At 39.9% G+C, this 22,524-nt stretch overlaps 1 protein-coding gene across 17 annotated transcripts in view; it reads right to left on the bottom strand.

Annotated features, from left to right (window-relative positions):
• The window catches only part of ANKS1B (ankyrin repeat and sterile alpha motif domain containing 1B), a 1,175,033-nt gene that overhangs the window by 344,373 nt on the left and 808,136 nt on the right, over positions 1-22,524 (bottom strand). The window lies entirely within an intron of this gene.

Here is a 22,524-nt window from a genome sequence, read left to right as displayed (position 1 = left end):
GGGAACACGCTGTTAACATCACAAGCCACAAAGCAGGCAGAGATCACTGACCCTAGGACAGTGCTCTGCAGTGTCCTAGGGCTTCAAGGGGGCCATTATAAGACAGCTAAACAGCTGAGGTTCTAAAACTGCCTGGTCTACTTCAGTTGAATAACTCATATTTTAAGTGTCTTACATAGGTAAGAAGAAAGAAAGCTTAAAAAAGAAATATTTGAAAACCACTGACCCAGAAGGTTTTTGTAAGATCACATGATCACTATAGCTTTATTTTATCTTAATATGTTACTTTTATTTGAAATATTCTGGGCTTGTCACATATGCATGGACATACATATATATTTATTGTCTGTCATCCTTTCTGCCTGAGACCAGCTTTGTCTGTTCAGACAAGGATACTACCTTATAAACTGATAGAGCCACAAGATGAAAAATATAAAAGAGGAAGGCAACAAAAATAGAAAAAGGAAATAAAAATAAGAAAAAATGGAATTACATTGTAATAGATTTGGGATTAAATTTAAAAAATAGTTCTCAATTCAACAAGTTATGAAGCTGGCATTATGACACTGGCATGGTAATTAGATCAAGAGAATAAGGAACTTAAAAAATTCAATAACAAATTTGGCCGATATTTTTATGTCTGAGAGTGTTACAAAATTGAGACCCATTGTTGTCCATCAAAAACTATTCTCTCTTCTTCCACAGTAATGAGGCTTCAATTAGGCTCATACCTACTTAACTAGATATGTGATACAGTAGCTTTTCTTCTGGTTGCTTCTATGAGAATACATTTGAGCCTATGGGATGCCACTGAAAGTGTTAATGTAACTTCAGATCACCTTTATCCTAAAAGATTCTTTGCTCTAGAGTTTCCTTTTTTGGGGTCGGGGGCAGGTCTTCTCTTGAGCTGAAACACCTGTGTTGACAGCCTAGCTTTGGTCCCATGGGCAAAACAATACTATAGAGTTTGGGAAATGTTCCTCACATCTTAATGTACATAAGAATCATATGGGAGACCTTAACCTTCAGGTTCTAAGTCAACAGGTTGAAGGGAGACTGAGATTCTGCATGTCCAACAGGCTCCCTGGCAATGCTGACATTGTCAATCTGTGGACCACACTTTAAACAGTAGTACTTTAGAGGATGATAGAACAAGAGATGGAAGGTCCTGGGTCCTGAGTCCTTCCAGAATTGCATAGAGCAGAGTCCACATGCAAACCTGGACTGCTCACTGTCAGACTGTTACAGGGGAGAAGTAAGCATTCTACTCTCTAAACCACGAGGAGGTCTCTAATTCAGAGCCTTAGCCTTTAGTAAAAACAGAATTAAAAATTAAATACGGTAACTTCATGAAGAACATTTAAAGGAAGCCTGTACTTCCATTTGACAGTACACTGCACTGTCTTTAATTTTGTGAAGCCATAAGTTTTCATATCTGTTGCCATTAAAAGAAACTTCATTTCTTTTAACTGCCTTTGTTGGCATCTTTCTGTCAATCACACCACCATCCCTTTGTGACAACACTGCAAGGGATAATAGGTGGAAAAATGTAGGAAACCTCAAGTTTCTAGCTCTGATACTTGGTGGTATTACCAGCTGAGAAAGAAAAGAAAATAGAAGAAAGCGACATGAATAATTTTGAGATGTGAGAATTTAAAGATGTTGGGGAATAGCAATGTTAAGTTTGGGGGAGAAGTCTGAGGCAGCAGCACAGACTGCTGTATGATTTTGAGCAAACTCTTCAACCTTCCTAAGCATCCATTTTCTGATAAGTATTATGAGAGATAAAAAAGAATATCTACCTCTGAGGGTTGCCATAAATGTTCAACAATATAATGCAAGTCCTGTTTAGTTCAGTGTTCAGCACAAAGAAGCTCTGGATGAATCTTAGTTATTTTTATCACAAGTGGGAGCTGCAGTCATGCATGGATGGGACTGAAGAGAGCATGTAGTATGAAAAGAAGTGGCCTGAGGACAAACCAACATTTTCAAAGTAAAGGATGAGGATTATACTCAGGAGACTGAAGAAAGAATAGTCAAGACAACAAGAGAAGAGAGAGGAGCAGAGTTGTATGGAGGCTGTGGGCCGCAGTACTGGGATGAGTGAAGAGGTTTGCTGAGAGGAGGAGGGAGAAAGGTTCATAGGGGTCTGGCATCTTGCTGAGAAGAGCCCAGAAGCTAGGCTGTGCTGGGTTGCAATGTAAGTCAGAGATAAGGACATAGAAAGTGCAATCTAAATGATTCTTTTGAAGAGTTTGTATGGGAAGAGAAGGTGGGAGACGAAGGTTTTAGAAAGCACAAGGAAAAGGTAAGGAAAGGAGTGACAAATGAGGACTCGTGGCTGAGGAAGGTCAGAGACATAAAGGAATGAGTCCAAGAGTGCCGTGGAGATTGGAGTGGGGTAGAGGGCTTGTCTCTTGCCTTGGGGGTTTTGCTTGCCTTTCTTGGAAATCACAGCTGAGAGGCATAGCCGAAGATAATTTTGGGGTTAATGATCTCTGTATTCAAAGCAGCTACTTACAAAAAAAAAAAAAAGAAGCTGCCTTGCTGAGACTTGGTGAGAGCTGGATCCTTATACGTGAAATGCTGGAACCTTATATGTGAGGTGGAGGTCCTCATCTGGGCAGGGCAGCATTCCGTATGACATGCTGCTCCCCAGATACACACAAACCTGACTACCACTTACTGTGAGCCTGCTGGTGCAACACCCTCAATGTGTCAGGAACTTAAACTTGCCTATGAAGCTGCAGTGGATCGTGGCATCTCTTTTCTACCTGGATATACTTTGTACTCTCAGACTCCCCGATAGGAGTTTTGTCACACAGATGGCTGACATGGTCAGGCACCTCCCCCACTTCCCTGCTCCTTGTTCCAGCCTCTTCTGCTCTGTCCTGCTGCTAACCAAGACTTGGACTAGCAGTAGGCCTGATAATAAGCCAGGTCAAGCAGTGCTAACGGACAGTGTGCTGCCAAGTCTAAATGCAGGTCTATCAAGTAGCGCAAGGATCAGATCTCCTATAGGCTTTGAGACCTGGGCTCAGACATCACTGTGCTATTTCATCAGCGGCTCTTAAAAGACTGATTGAACATAAAAGAGGAAGGCAGATCCGCTGACCATGGAGCCCCAGAAAAAAAAGTCTATCTACCACCGTCTAAGTGCTGTCATAGTGTAACTTTGCTGGGAGAGGCATGTCCACCAAAGGCATAGGACTATCAATGATAAAAACATCACCTAACAATCATATGAGATTAAAAACCCAAAGTGATCTCATACACATTATCTCATGGTGAGGGGTTTTAAGTGATCTTTTGGAAAATGCCCTTTATGGAGCCTGAGACTCTGGGTCCTTCATGTAATGATATTCTTTCTGTGGAATTGAAAGATTAATATACTGTGACTCTTGTTAGGAAGCAGGGTGTGATAAAGCCTCTGTGTTGTGTATCGGCAGCAGTGGAGGGAGACACGTAACATATACAAATCTGTTTCTTGAAGCCCATTGGTTTGCAATAAGACCCTATTATTGAGACAATTTCTGCAAAAGAATGGGGAGAATCTTAAACACTCAGAGGTAAGTGAATCGTGCTTAGATGTCACTATGGACTTAATAGCTGGAGAAGGCAATGGCACCCCACTCCAGTGTTCTTGCCTGGAAAATCCCATGGACAGAGGAGTCTGGTGGGCTGCCGTCTATGGGGTCGTACAGAGTCGGACACGACTAAATCGACTTAGCAGCAGCAGCAGCATGGACTTAATTGCAGATAATAGTACCTCCTCTAATTTTTCCCACCACCAACTGAGCCTTGCTGATTTTGCATACTTGAATGTTCAGACAACTGCAGATTCCCAGCTTTAGGAACAGGGCAGGAGCATGAAGAGGTGATACCTGAATATTACGTGGTACTACCTTTTGTGTGAATAAAGGGGAAGTGAAACGCTTTGGCCTGGATACTATCACTTTATGCCCTGTGATTTCTATTTAATGAATAAAAGAAATAAACTAAGGTCTAGCCATGAGAGGGCCTGCTGCCGCTAAGTCACTTCAGTAGTGTCCGACTCTGTGTGACCCCATAGATGGCAGCCCATCAGGCTCCCCCGTCCCTGGGATTCTCCAGGCAAGAACACTGGAGTGGGTTGCCATTGTCTTCACCAATGCATGAAAGTGAAAAGTGAAAGTGAAGTCACTCAGTCGTGTCCGACTCTTAGTGACCCCACAGACGGCAGCCCACTGGGCTCCTCCGTCCAGGGGATTTTCCAGGCAAGAGTACTGGAGTGGGGTGCCATTGCCTTCTCCGTGAGAGGGCCTGAGGCATTCCTTATTTTGACAAGTCTTAGACAGTGGAGTAAACTGGAAGGGAAGCAATGGACAAAGTGCATAGATAAGAAAGGTTTTTAAGATGTGTGGTGATAAACTTCCAATAGCACAATGAAGATGTTTGGTGAACAAAACAAGCATTAGCCAGGCTAGCGAACCTTCTAGCCATCAGAGTTAGGGGCGTAACCCTTCCTAAAAGGCACTGGATTGATTACAAATTAAAGGAGTGAAGTGCCAAAAAAGAGAAGTTTTATAAATCGTGGCAGAAAAAAATGACAATAACAACACTAACAACCATAAAGCAGCCTCTTTATAGCTTTGCAAACAGTGTGAGCAGACTGCTAATCAGGTTTCTTCTGTGCACACACAGAGTAACTGCTCTCTGGAGCATCACCTGAGAACCTGGCCGCTGTCTGCGAGGCAAGATCTGTGGGGACGTGGATGAAAGGACCAGTGCAACCACTGCACGGTACACATGTAAACATGGTCACTGGGGCTGAATGATTTTATTGAATCATTTTTATTGTACTTCTCTCTGAAGCTTTTGGTAAAAGGGGTGTTTTTGAAAATTCAATCAAAGAACATGCTTTCACCCTCTTTTCATTTCTAAAATCCTTGTTGAGATCATGTTGACCCTAGAGCCCTCTGTTATATATCACTATTTGTTTTAATTTATTTCCTTGTTGCAAAGTTCTTTTATGAAACAAGGTCTCAGATTAAAGATGGAGAGGATTTACTGCAACTAGAATAAGGTGCTGAACAATGCCCACCATCACTCACATTACAGTCTCCACCACTGATATGAACTCTATTTAACAAAAGACACAGAATCCCTCTTTTTCCCCCCTCTGATAGTACATGTTTGCTGACATCCGTGTCCCTACAATGCTTATGTAGTGCACTGGTATGTAGAACACTGCTTTGCTCTTGAAACAGAAACTTTAAATGCTACTATGAATCAAGAAAATTGTTTGCTTGTTATTAGTCTCAACTAAAAAATATTTTTTTCCCCAAACCTGTGTCTTCAGAAGATAATGAACCTTCTGAATGCCAATTCTATTTATTTGATATTTAAAAACCATGTCCTTTCTCAGAGCCTCCAGGCATGTGCATAATAACATACCCACTGAAGTACTTCAAACAGATAAATGTATCATAAAACCAAAGTTAGGAGTATATAAATGAATAACTTATGTTCTGCTTGGGTGGGGAAGTATAAAGGATATCATACAAAAGGTCACACAAAAAATAGGAGTTACAAAGTTGAGGACCCACAACACATCCATCTATCCATCTGTCCACCCATCCATCTGTCCACCCATCCATCTGTCCACCCATTCATCCATTCACCCATCTATTCACTCAGCAAAGACATAAGGCATGTCTACTGTATTCTAGGCACTGTTTTGGACGCATCAGTGAATGGAACATAAAAAAGTATTAGGCATTGTGAAGTTTATATTCTAACTGGGGAGCCAGATAATAATAGACAAGCATAAAAAGTAGAGAAATTATGTCAGAAAATGATAAGTGCTGTGAAAAGAGCAAGTACAATAGGAGGATTGGGGGTTCTGGAGGTTGCATGGGGACAGGTGGTTGTTGTTCAGTTGTTCAGTTGCTCAGTCGTGTCCGACTCTTTGTGACCCCATGGACCTCAGCACACCAGGCTTCCCTATCCTTCACTATCTCCCAGAGTTTGCATCAATTCACATCCATTGAATTGGTGATGCCCATACAACCATCTCATCCTCTGTTGCCCCCTTCTTCTCCTGCCCTCAATCTCTCAAAGCATCTTCCACTCTTCTTTAGTGAGTCAGCTTTTCACATCACGTGGCCAAAGTATTGGAGCTTCGGCTTCAGCATCAGGCCTTCCAATGAATATTCAGGGTTGATTTAAAGTTGAAATGTAGTATTCAATAGGGTGGTTAGGGGACATTTTATTCAGAAGGCAAGATTTGAACAAAGATTTAAAGAGAGTGAATTGGCTTTGTTGGCAACTCGGGGGAGAGGATTCAAGTAGAGGGAACAGGTACAGCAAAGGCCCTCAGGAGGAAGTGAGCTGATGTCCACTTACAGTATAACAAGGAAACCAGGGGCGGGGCTGAAGTAGCTCGTGCAGGCAGAGGTGGGCAGGGAACAGGTCAGAGAGGTAATCAGGGGCCAGATACTGTAAAGTTTTGAAGGCACTGTAAGGACTTTGGCTTTCATTCTGTGGGAAACAGGGAGCAAGTGCAAGAATTTGCACAGAGTGGTGACCTGATTTGGCTTACATTTCAGCAGTCACTCTGGCTGCTGTGTTGAGAGGAGTGCACAGGGAAGCAAGGGGGTAGGAGCAGAAAGGCTTGTTCAGAAGTTGGGGAAGTAACCCAAGAGAGACAGGGCGAGGGTGCTCGAGGAAAGGTGGTGAGAAGTGGTCAAATTCCAGACAACTTCCTGAAACACAAAATAAAGTGCTCCTTGTTCTCTAGCCTGGAATGGGACTCTGCCAACTTGATTTGCACCCATGTGGCATGGGTCTCAGCTTGAACAGGACTGCATTCATCTGTCAAGCATGGGAACGTATGGATAACTGCAGGGTGGGTCTTGCATGAGTCTGTTTTCAATGAACAACCCAGGATACTCAAAAGACTCTCCTGGTCAAAGAAGGTGGCCTAGGCATATGTATTTGATTAACAGGATAACAGACACATGTTCAAGGAGATGGGTGATTCTGCATGGATTTCAGGATCTGGACCCTGGCTCAGCACCTGTGGATCATGCCTTAAGAATAAGAAGCTTCAATATGAAATCTGTATCATGAAACATTTTTGGGACTTGGGGACAAAAGGAATTAGCAGAACTGGCACCAGTAACTTCATCAGCAGGCAGAGATGGCGCCATATTGCAGATATTGGTGCCCTCAACATTGGGCACCAGCAGTTGGTCATGGTGCCCACACTTGCAGGTTTCAGTGATATTGGCAGGATATTCAGTTGGCATTGGCTAATGTGCCCTTGATGGAAAGTGCCTGGGCACTGTAGGCAGTAGCACAGACATTAGCACCTTTGACACATTGGGCCCCTGCAGCTCTGAAGCAGCCTTTGGCAACAATTAGTAGCAGACTTGGCACACTCAGTGGATGTTAACAGCACCAAGAACAATTTTGGTAAGTTCTGGTGGCATTGTTTCAAGCTTTGATAACAAGAATCATCAACTACAATAAGCTAGAGGGAGAAAGGGAGAAAAAGGCAGATGTCACACAGTCAACAATTGGTCTGATTAATGGTGCACATATGACTTGAAAGACCCAGAATGAATATTAGGAAAAACTTCAGTGAGGTCTGGAACATGCAGAGAAGTGTAACAGCAGTTTGAAGCCCTGCCTGGAATTCTTGAGAACCCCTGGGATTCTTGAGAACTCCTTTTCTATCTATAGTGAGGGAATACTCTAAGAACTACTCCACCACCGCTGGGTAGAAGAGACAATAGATTGACTCTTAGGAAAATGTCTCCAGTCTTATAGATTGGGGCGTTTGTTTGTTTTTTGGTCATCTCAGAATTTTTATTACCTCAGACACTGAAGTAACTAAGAATTTTCAGCTTGAATTATGTGAATCCCTACTAGTAAATCAGTTCCTAACAATAGTTTCAGTAATTATTATTTATTTCATGCAACAAGAATTTTTAAGCACAAAATTTATAAAAATATAAAAGGTCTAAGGTTCTTTCTAGGAATATGCAATTCTGTGTGTGTGTGTATTTCAGATATATACAAATGTAAGAAAATTAAGTGCCAAAGTTTTTACAAGTTCCAGAAAAGAAATAAAACTTGAGGAGTTGGAGATGTTTGGGAGGAGTTTCTTCCATAATTTCTCTTGGGGTTAATACTTAAAGAAGTGAATGCCTGGGTGAGTGGGTGTGTGTGTGTATATTAAAGTGAGTAAGAGAGAGACAGAGAGAGAATGGATGAATATGAGCATCCATCTCTCCCGTTTGTTTCTAGATCTAGACAGAACACAGGCAGCATTCCCTGTCTGGAGTGATTCCCTCAATGCTCTATTTGCTAAACATATCTATTAATCCCTCGAAATTAAACTCAAGCATCATGTACCTATCCAGAAAACTTTCCATGGCTTCCATGTACTTAGTCCTCCCTTCCTCTTGTAGCATATTTTTTCACATAGTAGTTTAGTTTTTGCCATATCTGTCTCTGTCCAAAGTGTAGGTAGAACTGCTTGAGGCAGGAACCACGTCTTATCCGTTTTTCACCCCCATCTCTTAACCTAGCATAGAGCCAAAATGAACTGATTGGATGAATAAGAAATTCATTGATGATCATCTGGGCACGTGGGTGTCTGCAGACCTTATGCATCTGGAATTGTCCTGTCTGTCATTTAGCCCCAATCCTATCAGAAAGCCCTATGGGGCTTCCCTGGTGGCTCAAATGGTAAAGAATCTCCCTGCAGTGCAGGAGACCCGAGTTTGATCCCTGGGTTGGGAAGATTCCTTGGAGAAGGGAGTGGATACCCACTCCAGTATTCTTGCCTGGAAAATTCCATGGACAGAGGAGCCTGTTGGGCTACAGTCCATGGAGTCACAAAGAGTCGGACACGATTGAGCGATTGACACACACACTATTGGAAATGCTAAGGTCTTTGGGTTGCAAGGTCAATTATTACTTTGTATCTACATCAGTAGCACTTAGAAAAGTGTTCTGTTGAAAGTGAACACCATAAATGTTGATAGACGATAATGTAATTGAGTCCCAGAGGACAAAGCCAGGGAAATCAATTTTCTATGCTCCTGTTGTTCAGTCACTAAGTTGTGTCTGACTGTGACCTATGGACTGAAGCACGCCAGGAGCCCCTGTCCTTCACTGTCTCCCAGAGTTTGCTCAGATTTATGTCCACTGAGTTGGTGATGCTATCTATTTAATCCTCTGCCACCCTCTTCTCCTTTTGCCTTCAATCTTCCCTAAGCATCAGAGTCTATTCCAATGAATCAGCTCTTCACATCAGGTGGCCAAAGTACTGGAGCTTCAGCTTCAGCAGCAGTCCTTCTAATGAAGGAAGGAAAAAGCCAGGAAAAGCAATCTTCTATACACTTACTATAATAATCTATGGTACATTTGTGGAGAAAACTTCACATTCAACAATTTCTATAATATATTTACCTCTTAGTATTAGAAAATTATAAATACAATTCTTTCCCATCCAGAAGTAGCCTCTAAATAGAGAAGGAGTTGAGGTTTAAAACTGATGATGCATTGAATAAAAAGCTTTTAACCTGCTAGAATTCTGTGATTCATAAATTATTACCTTAAAAATCATTTAAAGTGTATCTATTTAGCACCCTTGAAGACATGAAAGAAGGAATCTGGTGGCTTCTTGAGTACTCATTTCCTCTGATAAGAGCAGTAGTTATCTGTTAACTAACAAAATAAAACACCCCCTCCCCTCCCCCCCCAAAAAAAAACCAAGCTGAATATCTTTTTACTAAAATAGAAGATGCTAGAAAAATGGCCAGCCATTTTTCTAAAGGTGAAAGGTGGATTCCTAAGTAAAGTGTTCACTGTGAGTTCACAGAAGATCAAGCATCAAATTTGAACCTGAAAGATGGAAATTTAAACTCCTATTGAACACCAACAGAAAATAACCACAAAGAAATACCACGGAATGAAAAACTGCTTAGCTTAGGGGTGGGAGAACAGTAACTCAGTTCTAGTTTAGCGGCTTCACCGAAAAGGACTCCAGGCGTCTTCTTGGGTTTGAAGCATTTGACTCACTCATTATAGCTTGAAGGGCAAAGTGATGGATGAAATTGATAACTGGATTGACGGCACTAGCTGTATTTCAAACAATGGTTATTACAAGTGGGAAAAAAGTAGCATATCTATCTGCCTGAACAAGCTAAGCAAATACTCCTGGTCACATTTTGCTTGGAGTGTCATGAGCTATCCCCAGTCCTGACACAACAAAGAAGTTTTTAAGGTGCATAGAAATGGTTTTTTGATTTATGGTTTTTGAAAGATGGTTTGAAACCGTGGTTCAAAACCATTTTGAAAAATGGTTTGCTTTTCTTTTCCTCCTCCTCCAGGAACTTTCTTGTGATTCCTTGAGCAGAAGAGAACTTGCCTTCCATTTAATGCTCAAAGCTTGTATTTTTACTTCTATTACAGTTTGTTCATGCTCTGTTTTTATGAAAATCACTTGGATATTGGGTTGACTTTCTTTGCTAGATGGCAATCTCCTTGAAGGCAGATACTATATAACTTAATCTTTTTTTCTCCTTCCACTGTGTCTGAGACATAAGTAGATGCTCAAGGCATTTGCAGACATAAACTGAACAGAGATTTCTCACTTGACTGCCATTGATTGAAAGTAAGAAATATAGCCAAATTATACTCAACTTTTAAACTAGAACTTAATTCAATTGTACAGGAAAGGTGGGGGATAATGGCTCTTCACATTTGTGGGTATATTGTTTAGGAGCTCTTGTGTAAATTTACTTAGTTCTGCTAATTTTTTTTTTATGAAATCAGAATGTTTTTAACAATTTCATGGAGCCAACCTGTCATGGTCTGAACATGCAGCTTCTCAATTCACTTCTATTCTATTCTGTGCCACCCACATTTACTGAGCCCTTGCTGTCTGAAGTACTATCTCCTCTGTTCTTCTCCCACTTTCCACTTAGCTCTGGGGATTGATTACATTACCTCTAAGAGGTGCAGACAGGAAGCCCTCTTGCTATTATGCTTATTCATTTAATTTCTTAGATAAGAAGGCCCCAGTTATGATTTTAAATACCTTCTCTCTTAGCTCCTGATAGGTTAAATAATCATCTTAAAGGTATTAAAAATTAATTTAGTGGATGATGATCAGAATTTAAAGTTTTTCTGTTATTTAAAACGTGAATAATCTGCGTTGTGAGAAATGGGAATGGAAAGCTCACTATTCCAATGTAGTCATGGACAGTTTTAGTCGTAAACTATCTTATATCAGTGATTGAGTTCCTTTCTGTTGCTTTTTGGCCCCAGGCAAATTTGCCCCCACCCCCCAATTTTATTACGTTTTGCTAATTTAGTGAGCAGTTACTGAACAAATATAAGTGGCTAAGACCAATATTAACTTAGTCCTTTTAAGTGACAGGAGCTTCATGCACATTTTTAAATTTATAATTCAAAGTAAGTTAATGTGGTAGGCTCTACTGTTACATCTCCATTTTACAGGTAAGGAAACAGAATTATAGAATTTAAGTAATATGTCCAACATGACACAAGTAGTAGGTGGTCAACCTAGAATTAAGTTAGGTTAATAAAAGCTCAAGAAAATTCCTTTTTATAAAATTCTAAGTTGCTTGAAGACAACTTAAAGGGATTATCCACTTAGTATCCTCATTGTGCTTTAAAGTATAGCATTTAGACAATATAGTTAAGAACCTCAGTTAAGCTGCCTGGGCCTGAATCCTAGTTTATCGATCTAACACAGCATTCGTACATTCTTGTCACTCTGTCTATTCCCTTACTACCTGAGAGGACATCTTTTGACTATTTTTTATTTGCATATCAACTCATTTTGCTTATTGTTTATACCTGATGTAATGAATTTTAGACATAAAAATGGATGAAGGAACCTCACTTTTTTCTTGGTTCACCTTTAATCTTTTTTTTTTTTTTTGTAAATAAGCTTTAAAAGTTTTTTTTTAATTTTATATTGGAGTATAGCTAATTAACAAAGTTGTGACAGTTTCAGGTGGTTAGAAAAGGGACTTAGTCATACATATGCATGTATCCATTCACCTTCAATCTTCTTTTAAAAATTTATTTAACAAACATGAATACAGCACATATGATGCACCTAGTTCCATTTTAAGTGCTTTACAAGTATTGACTCATTTAATACTCAGCACACCTCTATGGGTCAGATAAAATCAAACTCAGGGAGTTCTGGCCATGTTCCCAACTCTTACATCATGCTGTTTCCTGGCTTAATCCTATAAAAATGTCATCTCCGTGTAGTTTAATGCTCTAAAGACGTTTCTTAGAGAGTGCCCTTTCACCTTGCCTATCTTTCCTTCCTCTCTACCCAAATTAAAGAATAAAATAAATAAGATTATTTTAGCTATTTTGCTTTATTTCATTATGCCTTTTTTTTTTTTTTCCTTTTGACACAGCAATTCCGAAGCTTCTGTAAGGCCACCTACAAGAATAAACAGGCGGGTTGACCCTCAGTAGCTGCAGGACAACTGACTTGGTCTATGTTTGCCTTTCTCCTTTTTCAAGTCTGTCTCCTTCCTGCTTTTCTAGGGCTTTTTGATCTCTGCCACAGCCCTTCCCTCCCAGTCCTAAGAAGGAAGTTTAGTGGACTATAGAAGTGGCAAAAATGGCCTTTCTAGCCTGAAACTTAAAAGGAAACACAATTTTATAAACAATTCCTTTTTGTGTTTAGTCACTTGGTTCTTTTTTGCACTTTTACAGTTTCTCTCACAAATACACAATCATCAGAGACTTGGGTATAGCCAAGTATCATCCAGGAGCTAACTGGCGTGAGGGCGGACACCTGGGATATAGTTCCAGCTCTGATTCCTGGGTTGGGAAGATCCCCTGGAGAAGGAAATGGCAACCCATTCCAGTACTCTTGCCTGGAAAAATCCCATGGACGGAGGAGCCTGGTAGGCTACAGTCCATGGGGTCGAGAGGAGTCAGACACGACTGAGTGACTTCACTTTCACTTTTCTGTTGCTAAGGAACAATCTGCCTTGAGGCAAGCCATTTAATATGACCTATGCTTATCTTCACCTGTGAAAGGATTTAGGCAAGAGGTTGAGCTGGATATATATATATGTTTTAATAGAACACAATGTGGTTTTTTTATCTGGACCATTTTTAAAGTCCTTTTTGAATTTGTTACAATATTGCTTCTGTTGTCTATGTTCTGGTTTTGTGGCTATGAAGCATGTGGGATCTTAGCTCTCCAATCAGGGATTGGAAGGTAAAATCTTGACCGCTAGACCATTACGGAAGTCCCTGAGCTGGATAGCTTAAGGTCCTTTGCTTCCCTAAACTGTGATTTTCTTGGGAGAATTACACTAGGAAGAGAAAGTGCTCAGATATCTAAATTCTTTTACTCTTACTGCTGATTTTCGTATCACTCCAAGGGAGCCATTGTTTTTTTATTAAATGAGGATGAACTTCTCAAAATTGAAGGATGACAGCCGTTGGGGATGGTGATAGATCAGAACCTTTTACTTGCAGAATTCCTCCCATAGTTCTCTGTAACCATCATGGGGGATAATGAGTACAATTGTAGTTCAGTTCTCTGGTCTAAATAATAAACTATTCCAAGATAAATTCACTTAAAATAACACATTGAAAATCCTCCATCTTTAGCTCAGGAAGAATGCTGCAGTCACCTTCGCTTTCTGAGATGGCATAAAAACCTTGAAACAGAGCATCCATAAGTGAGTTGGGGCTGTACTGCTCTCACGTCGGGTAGGTATTTGGATATCTATCTAGCTCAAACAGTTATAGCTATTTTGTACTTTGTGTGTACTGGACTTCCTCATTTCAAAAGGCTCAAAGAACTTTATAAATAAAATGGTCATTCCCTCTCCCAATATATTCCTGAATAATAGACTGGTTATCCACTTGTAAATAGAAAGCATGAGGCATGGTGGAGAAGGTCTATGGAAGAAAATGCAGGCCATCAGGGTATGGATATTACATTCATGAAGGACCTGCCTTACTTCTTTGTAAAACATTTAAATATAAAGGTGCCAAGCTGGGAAATGTCCTAACCTGGGAGTCCTATCCTGACCTATTCAGGACTGACTTCTAATCTGCACTCTTGTTTGGCTCAGTCCAATCTAACAAATATTAACTGAGCATTACTATGTCCAGGTGCTCCATGCTTAAAAAATGAAAATGAATATAACAAAGATCCTGATCTTGAGTGAGAGAGACAAACTAGTCAATAGGCAGTCTTATCAGGTGTAATGGGAGCACAGAAGATTAAATTAGCATGCTAGCCCAGAAAAAGGATGTCATAAAAGGCTTCTCCAAGGAATAAATCTTAAGGAATGAACATTTGTGTGAAGAAAGGCAGCAGTCAAGGTACAGAAAGAAAAAGGTGTTTTTAACACAGAATGACTAGACTCTTAAGAATTCCATTAGTACTTCCTGGGAAGGGAGACTGTATTTTTTTGGCTAGTTAGTGAGAGTCATGAAACTCATCTCTGGTGCATCAAACGCAGACTAAAATAAATGATGCACTTCCGAGCCTGGCAACAGAACATCCTGTGTTATTGTCCATGTTCCTCTCCCCTCTCCCCTCTCCCCTTAAGATAGTTCTCAAAGAACTCCAAGATGGGAGAGCCACATGACAGAATGAGCCTGGATCCCCAAGGTTCTGCTCGGAGGAGAGCTGCCTAAGCCGTCACTGACTTAGTGTGAATAAGAAACAAATCTAATAGTGTGAAGCCACTCTTAACAGTACTGTTAATAGTGTTAACAGTGGCTTGAGTTCATTATCTGATTATATAGGCTAAGAAATAACAAGATAGATCTGAATGACTTGCTGTCACTTCAAAATTTATTTTATTTACTCCAAATGACCTAAGTTTTTAACCTTAAGATCAATTACTCTTTCTTCCTTTTTTCAATGGCACCAATATCTCTCCTGAAAAAGAAATGATCTTTTACTCTGATTTAAGTGAGCATATCTCTTTGCCCCAGAACCACAAGACATTTACAGAACTGGATAGATCTTGAAAATAGAAACACCACAGCTTCACCAAGGACCAGACCTACAGGAAGCAGAATATCTTATGCCCTCAGTTAGACCATGGGTTTAAATCATGTATTCAGTTTACTTTAGGGTTCCCATGCTAACAGTGCACATATGTATGTGGGATTTTAAGAGTATATCTTTAACTGGATAGCCACAGGGCGGTAGGTCAGCATCGAGTGGCATGATGTTTAAGATACTGGCCATTGAAAAGAAAGAAATGCAAGACAAAAGGAGGAGGGTGTATGGAGAGACAGTTTGGTACAGGAGAATGAAGTTACCCTGTCAGCAGGTACAACAATAGAATCTATGTCGGTAGCCTATGTTTTGTGGTTGCCCTTCTGAAAAACAGCAGAAGCAATAGGAATGAGTTTCTATCATTTTCCTAAGTGACAAGGAAATAAGACTGAAACTTCCTTTCTGAAGTTATTAAGAAGTTACATTGGTTGTACACTTTCCCCCTAAAGCTTGCACATATGTTCATCAACCATCAAGACTAGAATCAACAAACATCTGAATTTCAAGCACCCTGAAAGAACTAGGGTCTTTAAGAGCAGAATCTTGGGCAGGAAGCCAAGGTGAGATAATAACACATTTGCAATGCTCTTTTGAACTCTGAAATAATCAGGGATTCTCTGATATAAAGTTGTATTAAGATTTTAATTTTTGGAGAGATTCTCTTCCTCTATGACACAAGAGTAGCAAAGTCACAGCTGTAACTAAATCTGGTCCCTAATGCTTTTTTTAATTGATAAAGTGGAAAGGAGACTTTTTTTTTGAATGGGGAGGCAGGGTTTGTGTTCTCTAGTTTGCCACAACTTCCACTACTATTTATTGTCTTGAAACCATCATAATATTGTAAAGTAATTCTCTTCTAATTAAAAATAAAAATTTTAATTAAAAAAAAAGTGTTTGATGGTTAACTGTGGCCTGCATTTATTTGTTCCGATGAGGTATAAAGTTCAATGATTGCTCTTACTTTCTAGTTTTGATAGTTTTTTAAAAAATGCATTTAATTTGCTAATATCCTTTAAGTATTGTCCAAGAGAGTCTGACCAATTCATTTCCTTACTATAAATGGAAGTATGCTCCTTTCAATAATGAGGCACCAACAAAGACTGAACATGTTTTTAAAATTTGTAATGTTTTATAGGATTACTAATTTGTATATATCACTTAGATGAGTGGCATTCAGATCATGAAGCTTTAAGTGCAATTGGCAAATCTCCAAGGTCTCTGATTTCTGTATGATTGTATCCTATATGGATGTGATAGTTGGACAATAAAAAAAGCTGAGTGCTGAAGAATTGATACCTTTGAACTGTGGTACTGAAGAAGACTCTTGAGAGTCTTTTGGACAGCAAGGCAATAAACCAGTCAATCCTAAAGGAAATCAACCCTGAATATTCACTGGAAGGACTGATGCTAAAGCTGAGGCTCTAATACTTTGGCCATCTGATGCCAAGAACTTACTCACTGGGAAACACCCTGATGCTGGGAAAGATTGAAGGCAGGTAGAGAAGGGGACGACAGAGGATGAGATGGTTGGTGGCATCACCAACTCGATGGACATGAGTTTGAGCAGGTTCTGGGAGTCGGTGATGGACAGGGAAGCCTGGCGTGCTGCAGTCCATGGGGTCACAAAGACTTGGACATGACTGAGTGACTGAACAACAACATCAGATCTGAGACATATGCCTTTTTTTGAATGGTGATTACTAATGTGTTACTAAATCATCTACTTGTGAATACCATAGTACCATGAAGATGGCCCATGGGAATAAAAAATGCGTTTTGTTATTGTTGTAACCATGCAATAGTTATTCCATTTTGACTGAAAATGCAGACAAGGAAAGTAGACTGTAAAGTGGGTCATTATAAAGTCTATCTGTAGCAGGCATACTTCTGAGATAGCCCCAGTGATCCCACCTCTTGATATTCACATCCTTGTGTAAATACCTCTTCCTATGTCTGGGCTGGATTTGTGGTTTGATTATAATGAACAGAATAGGTAAAAGGTTGGGATGTTACAAAAGACTAAGATTTCCATCTTGCTAGCACTTTCCTGTTTCTCACTTGCTTGTGCTGTTGAAACTAGCTTCATGTGAGATTCTTTACAAAGAGGCCCATGTGACAAGAAACTGAGGGATGCCTTCAGCCAATAGCTTGTGAGGAACTGAAGCCTCAGTCCAAAAAACCCCAAACATCAGAATCCTGCCTAAAACCAATGAATGAAGTAGGAAGTGTATTCCCCCCGGTTGAGTCTCAAGATGACTGTAGTCTGTGAAAGACCAAGAGCCAGAAGACCCAGCTGAGTGTTAGTTGCTCAGTCATGTCTGACTCTTTGTGACCCCATGGACTGCAGCCCACCAGGCTCCTCTGTGCATGGAATTCTTCAAGCAAGAATACTGCAGTGGGTAGCCATTTCCTTCTCCTGGGGATCTTCCCAACCCAGGGATCAAACCCCAGTCTCCTGTATTGCAGGCAGATTCTTGACCATCTGAGCCACCAGGGAAACTCTAAGCTGCTCTTAGATCCCTACTCCACAGAAATATAAATGTGATAAATGTTGTAATATGCCTCTAAGATTGAGGTAACTTGTTATATAGCAATAGATACCTTACAGAGAATCTCACTTCTCTACTGGAGTAAGAGATAACTCTGTTGTTGTTTTTTAAAAAAACAAAATCTCAGACCAAGGATGGGGAAGGTGACAATTCATCTGGTCAGAGGTGTTCAGTGCCATTTGGTGAAAATATTGAAACTAAGCAGCCCAACAAATATTGGTCAAATTGAACTGAACTTAGACAAAAAAGGCAGCTACAATCCAGGTGTTCATTATGCAGTAAAACAGAAGTAGGGTAGCAATGAACAAAACAATGAATACCGGAAACTGTGCTATGATCAAGAGTCCTGAGATAATTACCTTTGCTAGTCATCAAATATTTTGAGTTTGAGTTTTGAGGAACGCCAGTGTTTAACTGAGGAGAATGAGCAGGCAAGGAGAGAGAGCAACAGAGAGGCAGGAAGATAACTGGGTATTGTGGAGGCCAAAAGAGGATGATGTTGACAGCTGACAAGAGTATCAAAACCTACTGAAGCCAACGTGAGGTGGAAGTGGCTTATGGAATTTCTGTTCTTCTGGTCATCAGTGACTTTAGCCCTGGTGGTGTGGGGTGGCAGCAAAGAAACTAGTTAGATTCAAATGGGGATAGGGAGTGTAGACGATGACAAAGTAATTCCAAAAGATATTATAGAAGAGGCAAATATAGGAAAAAAACATTGGAAAGTGAAGTGAGCGTGTGATATAAAAGTTGCTAGCATGCTGACGTACATTTTCAATTCAGAAGGAGAGATAAGAGCAGATACACTACAGGCCTTCCCATGAAATTCTGCAAACCTTTAAAATGATAATCCTTTGAATTCCTGACCTGTAGGTGTTATATTATCAAAGGACAAAAGAGATTATGCCCTTATAAAAGGATTTTAGAGGATTATCCACAGACTGGATAACAGAATTCTTACCTGGGAAAAAGTAAATGATATGTTGCAAATAAGTAATCAGATAATTTCCCTGTGTCCAGAGGACAGAAAAAGCTCAACATGCTTAAAGATTCTAAGAAAGTACAAAAGAAGCCATCTTCTCATAGAACTTGTTATTTGTGTCCTTTCTTAAAAAGAGTGAAGGGTAAAAGTTCCAGGAAACTTTCAGACCTAAGGAAAGACTGAGTTGGATTTGGTGAGGGAAGTGGATGCTGGGTGAAAATGGATAAAGTAAACTTTGCACCTAAAAGTCAGGCACTTTACAAGACAGAGAGAAAGAATGGATGGAAAAGAGGAATTGATATGATTACTGTTCTAAAGATGTCTATGCTTAGAATACATGGAACATATTCTATGTGTTCAGCATATCAAATGAACTGGAGAACGTTCAGACCTATGCACAAGTAATTACTTCAGTATTAAAAAGGGGATATTATAGAAAAAACATCATTACAAAAAGAATAAGCATTGTCTTTGAAACTTGAGACAATATAAATACAAAAAAGCATTAAAAAATGCACTGAACTGTGATAACAGATCAAAACTGCACTTAGCAAACCACCTTTTCTCTGTTTAGGAACAATCTCTCCAAAACACATATGTTAAGTAAAGGATCTCATGACAGATGAAGAACACAGATATTCTGAGGATTAAAATTGCACAAACAAAATGAAGAGACAGTTTGTCCACTTTTTGGCAGTGCAAAGTTTAAGGGAATGCAAATGAATGTGTTGGCAGTTGAATTACACTATTAACCACCTAAAGACTGGGTTCATTACCTAAGAAGGCAAAGCATCAATTTGTAGCATTATAACATTTTGTTTGTGTTGCTGAACATATGTTTGGATGTTTTTATGCTTTTGAACTGTGGTGTTGGAGGAGACTCTTAAGAATAGCTTGGACAGCAAGGAGATCAAACCAGTCAATCCTAAAGGAAATCAGTTCTGAATATTCACTGGAAGGACTGATGCTGAAGCTGAAACTCCAGTACTGTGGCCACCTTATGCGAAGAACTGATTCATTGGAAAGGACCCTGATGCTGGGAAAGATTGATGGCAGGAGGAGAAGGGGACAGCAGAGGATGAGATGTTTGGATGGCATCACTGACTTGATGGACATAAGTGTGAGGGAACTCTGGGAGATGGTGATAGACAGGGAAGCCTGGCATGCTGCAGTCCATGGGGTTGCAAAGAGTTGGACATGACTGAGTGACTGAATTGAACTGAACTGAACTCATTTGGGTGCATAATAAGTACTTCAGCATCGGCCTCTTGATAGAAGCTTAATTTTGTGTTATTTCTATTATATTGTTCCCTCTGATGGGAATGATATTCTGTCTTAAAGATAAACACTTCATTTATTCTTCAAATAATTCTGAATTCAGGTTCTTTTGTTTCTCAAAATGGCATGTACAGGATTATAGACATAGCTTAAAAACTGAGGTACTCTTTGATTAAAAAAATATATTTGAATAACATGTAAAAATATTCATTCACTCAGTCACTCATTCTTCATTCTTTTAAGTGCATGTATTGAGCTAAACACAGTGGGAAGTTCAAGGATGGACATGGCATTGTCTCTGCCCTCAGGATGCTTATAACACAGAAGTAGTATAATAGTATTAGTACCTTCATACAGAACAAGCATAGGGCCATCAAATCTTAGAAGAAAGAAAGAGTATTCTTTCATTTCACAAATTATTTTTTGATGTGCTAGGCACCATTCCAGGGACTGGATATGTAAAAGGAACAAGATAGGGAAGAATAAGGTGCCAAGGCACCTTATTTCATTACTGTTGCATCCTGGGGATGAGATTAAAAAAATAATGCAGAAAACAAGCATACATCCTGATATATGGCAAAACCAATACAATATTGTAAAGTTAAATAAAATAAAATTTAAAAAAAAAGAAAACAAGCAAACAAATAATATAACTTCCGGTGGCCAAAATTGCTATGAAGAAAACTGAAGCAGAACAACATGAGGGACAGAGAAGGGGGCAAAGGGTGTGCTTTTGAGGGAACAAAACCCTCTGTGAGGAGGTGACGGCTGAATAGAGATTTGATGATGTAGGGAGCAAGCATTTGAAGATATGAAGAAAAGGCTTTCCACGCAGACACACTGATACAGAAAGGCTTTGAGGCAAAAATGAGTTTGACATATTCTGGAACAAAAAAGAAAGTCACATGACTAGAGAATGGAAGAAAGAATGAGAGATGAGGTTGTATTGTGGGGAAGGGGCCAGATCCTACTGATTTTCGTAGGTCATGATAAAGATTCTAAGTGCAAAAGGGAATCCATTGTGGATTTTAAGCAGGATGTGCCATGCTCTGATTTACATTTCGGTCTGGGTGCAGTGTGGAAATTCAACTGTAAAGTGGTGAGAAAGGTAACTGGGACAGAGATTAGGCATCTGTGCATTGTCCAGGTGTGAGGACCAATCAGAAATTGACTCAAGTAGTCTACTGCACAGACAACAGGTTAGATTCTATTGTGGTAGCCTGATTAGACATGGTTGGTGTGGACTAGGGTAATAATTACTCAGGTGGTAAGAAGGGGTTCCACTTCAGAAGTTTCACAAAAAAGTGATTCTGGGTAAAGATACACAAGTAGCAAGTAGAAAACTGTATTATTAAAACTCCTGTGTATGCTTGACTTTTCTTGCATTTGCAGAAGTGGTAAGTTTCTATCAGTAGATACTTAGTTCACTGTCAGTTGGCAAATTTCACCTTGTCACTTCCTTAGAAACAGCGGTTAATATTTATCTTTCCCATTCTGAGAAGGAGAAATTAAAGCCTCCTTAGAAAGGAAAAGCACAGAGGAGAATATAAAATATGTGATACATTCACATATTTAGATGAATCTTTTACTGTCCTTCTGCTACCCTGCCTCCAATCTTGCCCCCTGAATCTATCCCCTAGTGGGTGACCCAGCTTTAACATTCTCTCCTTCTAATTTCTCTTGTCTGCAGCCTCCAGAAGTAACTGGCCTAAAGCAGTTTAGTCATGTCCATTCCCCTGTGCTCACAGAATAAATTTCAGATTCCTTAGCCTGATACCAACATGACCCGACCTACTTTTTCTGTTTTCTCTGGCTCCACTCTCTAATTGTTTTAATCACACTGGATTTTAGTATTTTTAAAATTGTGATGAAATAACAAAATATAAAACCACGTTAAACTGTCTTGAAGTATTATACATAATTTAGTAGTATTAAGTACATTCACATTGTTGTGCAAATCCCATTGGATTTTAAATCACGAAGTATCACGGTTCCTCTAATGCTTCTGGCAGTTTGTTGACTGGACCATACCTCTATCTATGTGATTCCCTCTGGGCCCTGAAATGCCTTTCCCTTTCCTTACCAATTAAAATCCTACATATTTTACTGAGCACTGAAGACCAGTGCTCAGATCCTACCTCTTGTTTTAGGCTCCTGTGAAACCTTACCTAGAAACAGAAGGTCAACTCTGTTGGTAAGTAACGTATTACTTAAAATGATGCCTAGTTGGTAAATTGCATTTGGACTGGGAGGATTTATACACGAACTATAAATACCTGAAGGGGACATGACACTTGCACTTTCCTGAGTAACGACTTGTGATTAAGCAAGTTCCGTGCCCCTGGAGGCTAGGGCTATGGAGTTGTTATAAGAGATACTGCCTCTAAGGGCAGGAGGCTCCTATTCCAGGAACATTCTTCTACCCGCCCAATACTGATCTGTCTTCTTGCACCTGATCTATCACCTGGGGGGTATGGACTGATTGTACTGACATGCAGAATCCCACCAAAGAAAAACTTGTAAGCTGCCCTGTCGGCCGGAGGCATTTCCTGTATTACATCTAATGAATCTGAATGTTTAATTGGACTAAGAAGACCTGCTTTGGCTTCGGGGAGTTGCATCAA

The sequence above is a fragment of the Bos indicus x Bos taurus genome, chromosome 5 (assembly GCF_003369695.1).
Source record: "Bos indicus x Bos taurus breed Angus x Brahman F1 hybrid chromosome 5, Bos_hybrid_MaternalHap_v2.0, whole genome shotgun sequence".
Taxonomy (NCBI): domain Eukaryota; kingdom Metazoa; phylum Chordata; class Mammalia; order Artiodactyla; family Bovidae; genus Bos; species Bos indicus x Bos taurus.
The sequence above is the reverse complement of the archived record's forward strand: the minus strand, read 5'-3'. Positions and strand labels throughout refer to the sequence as shown.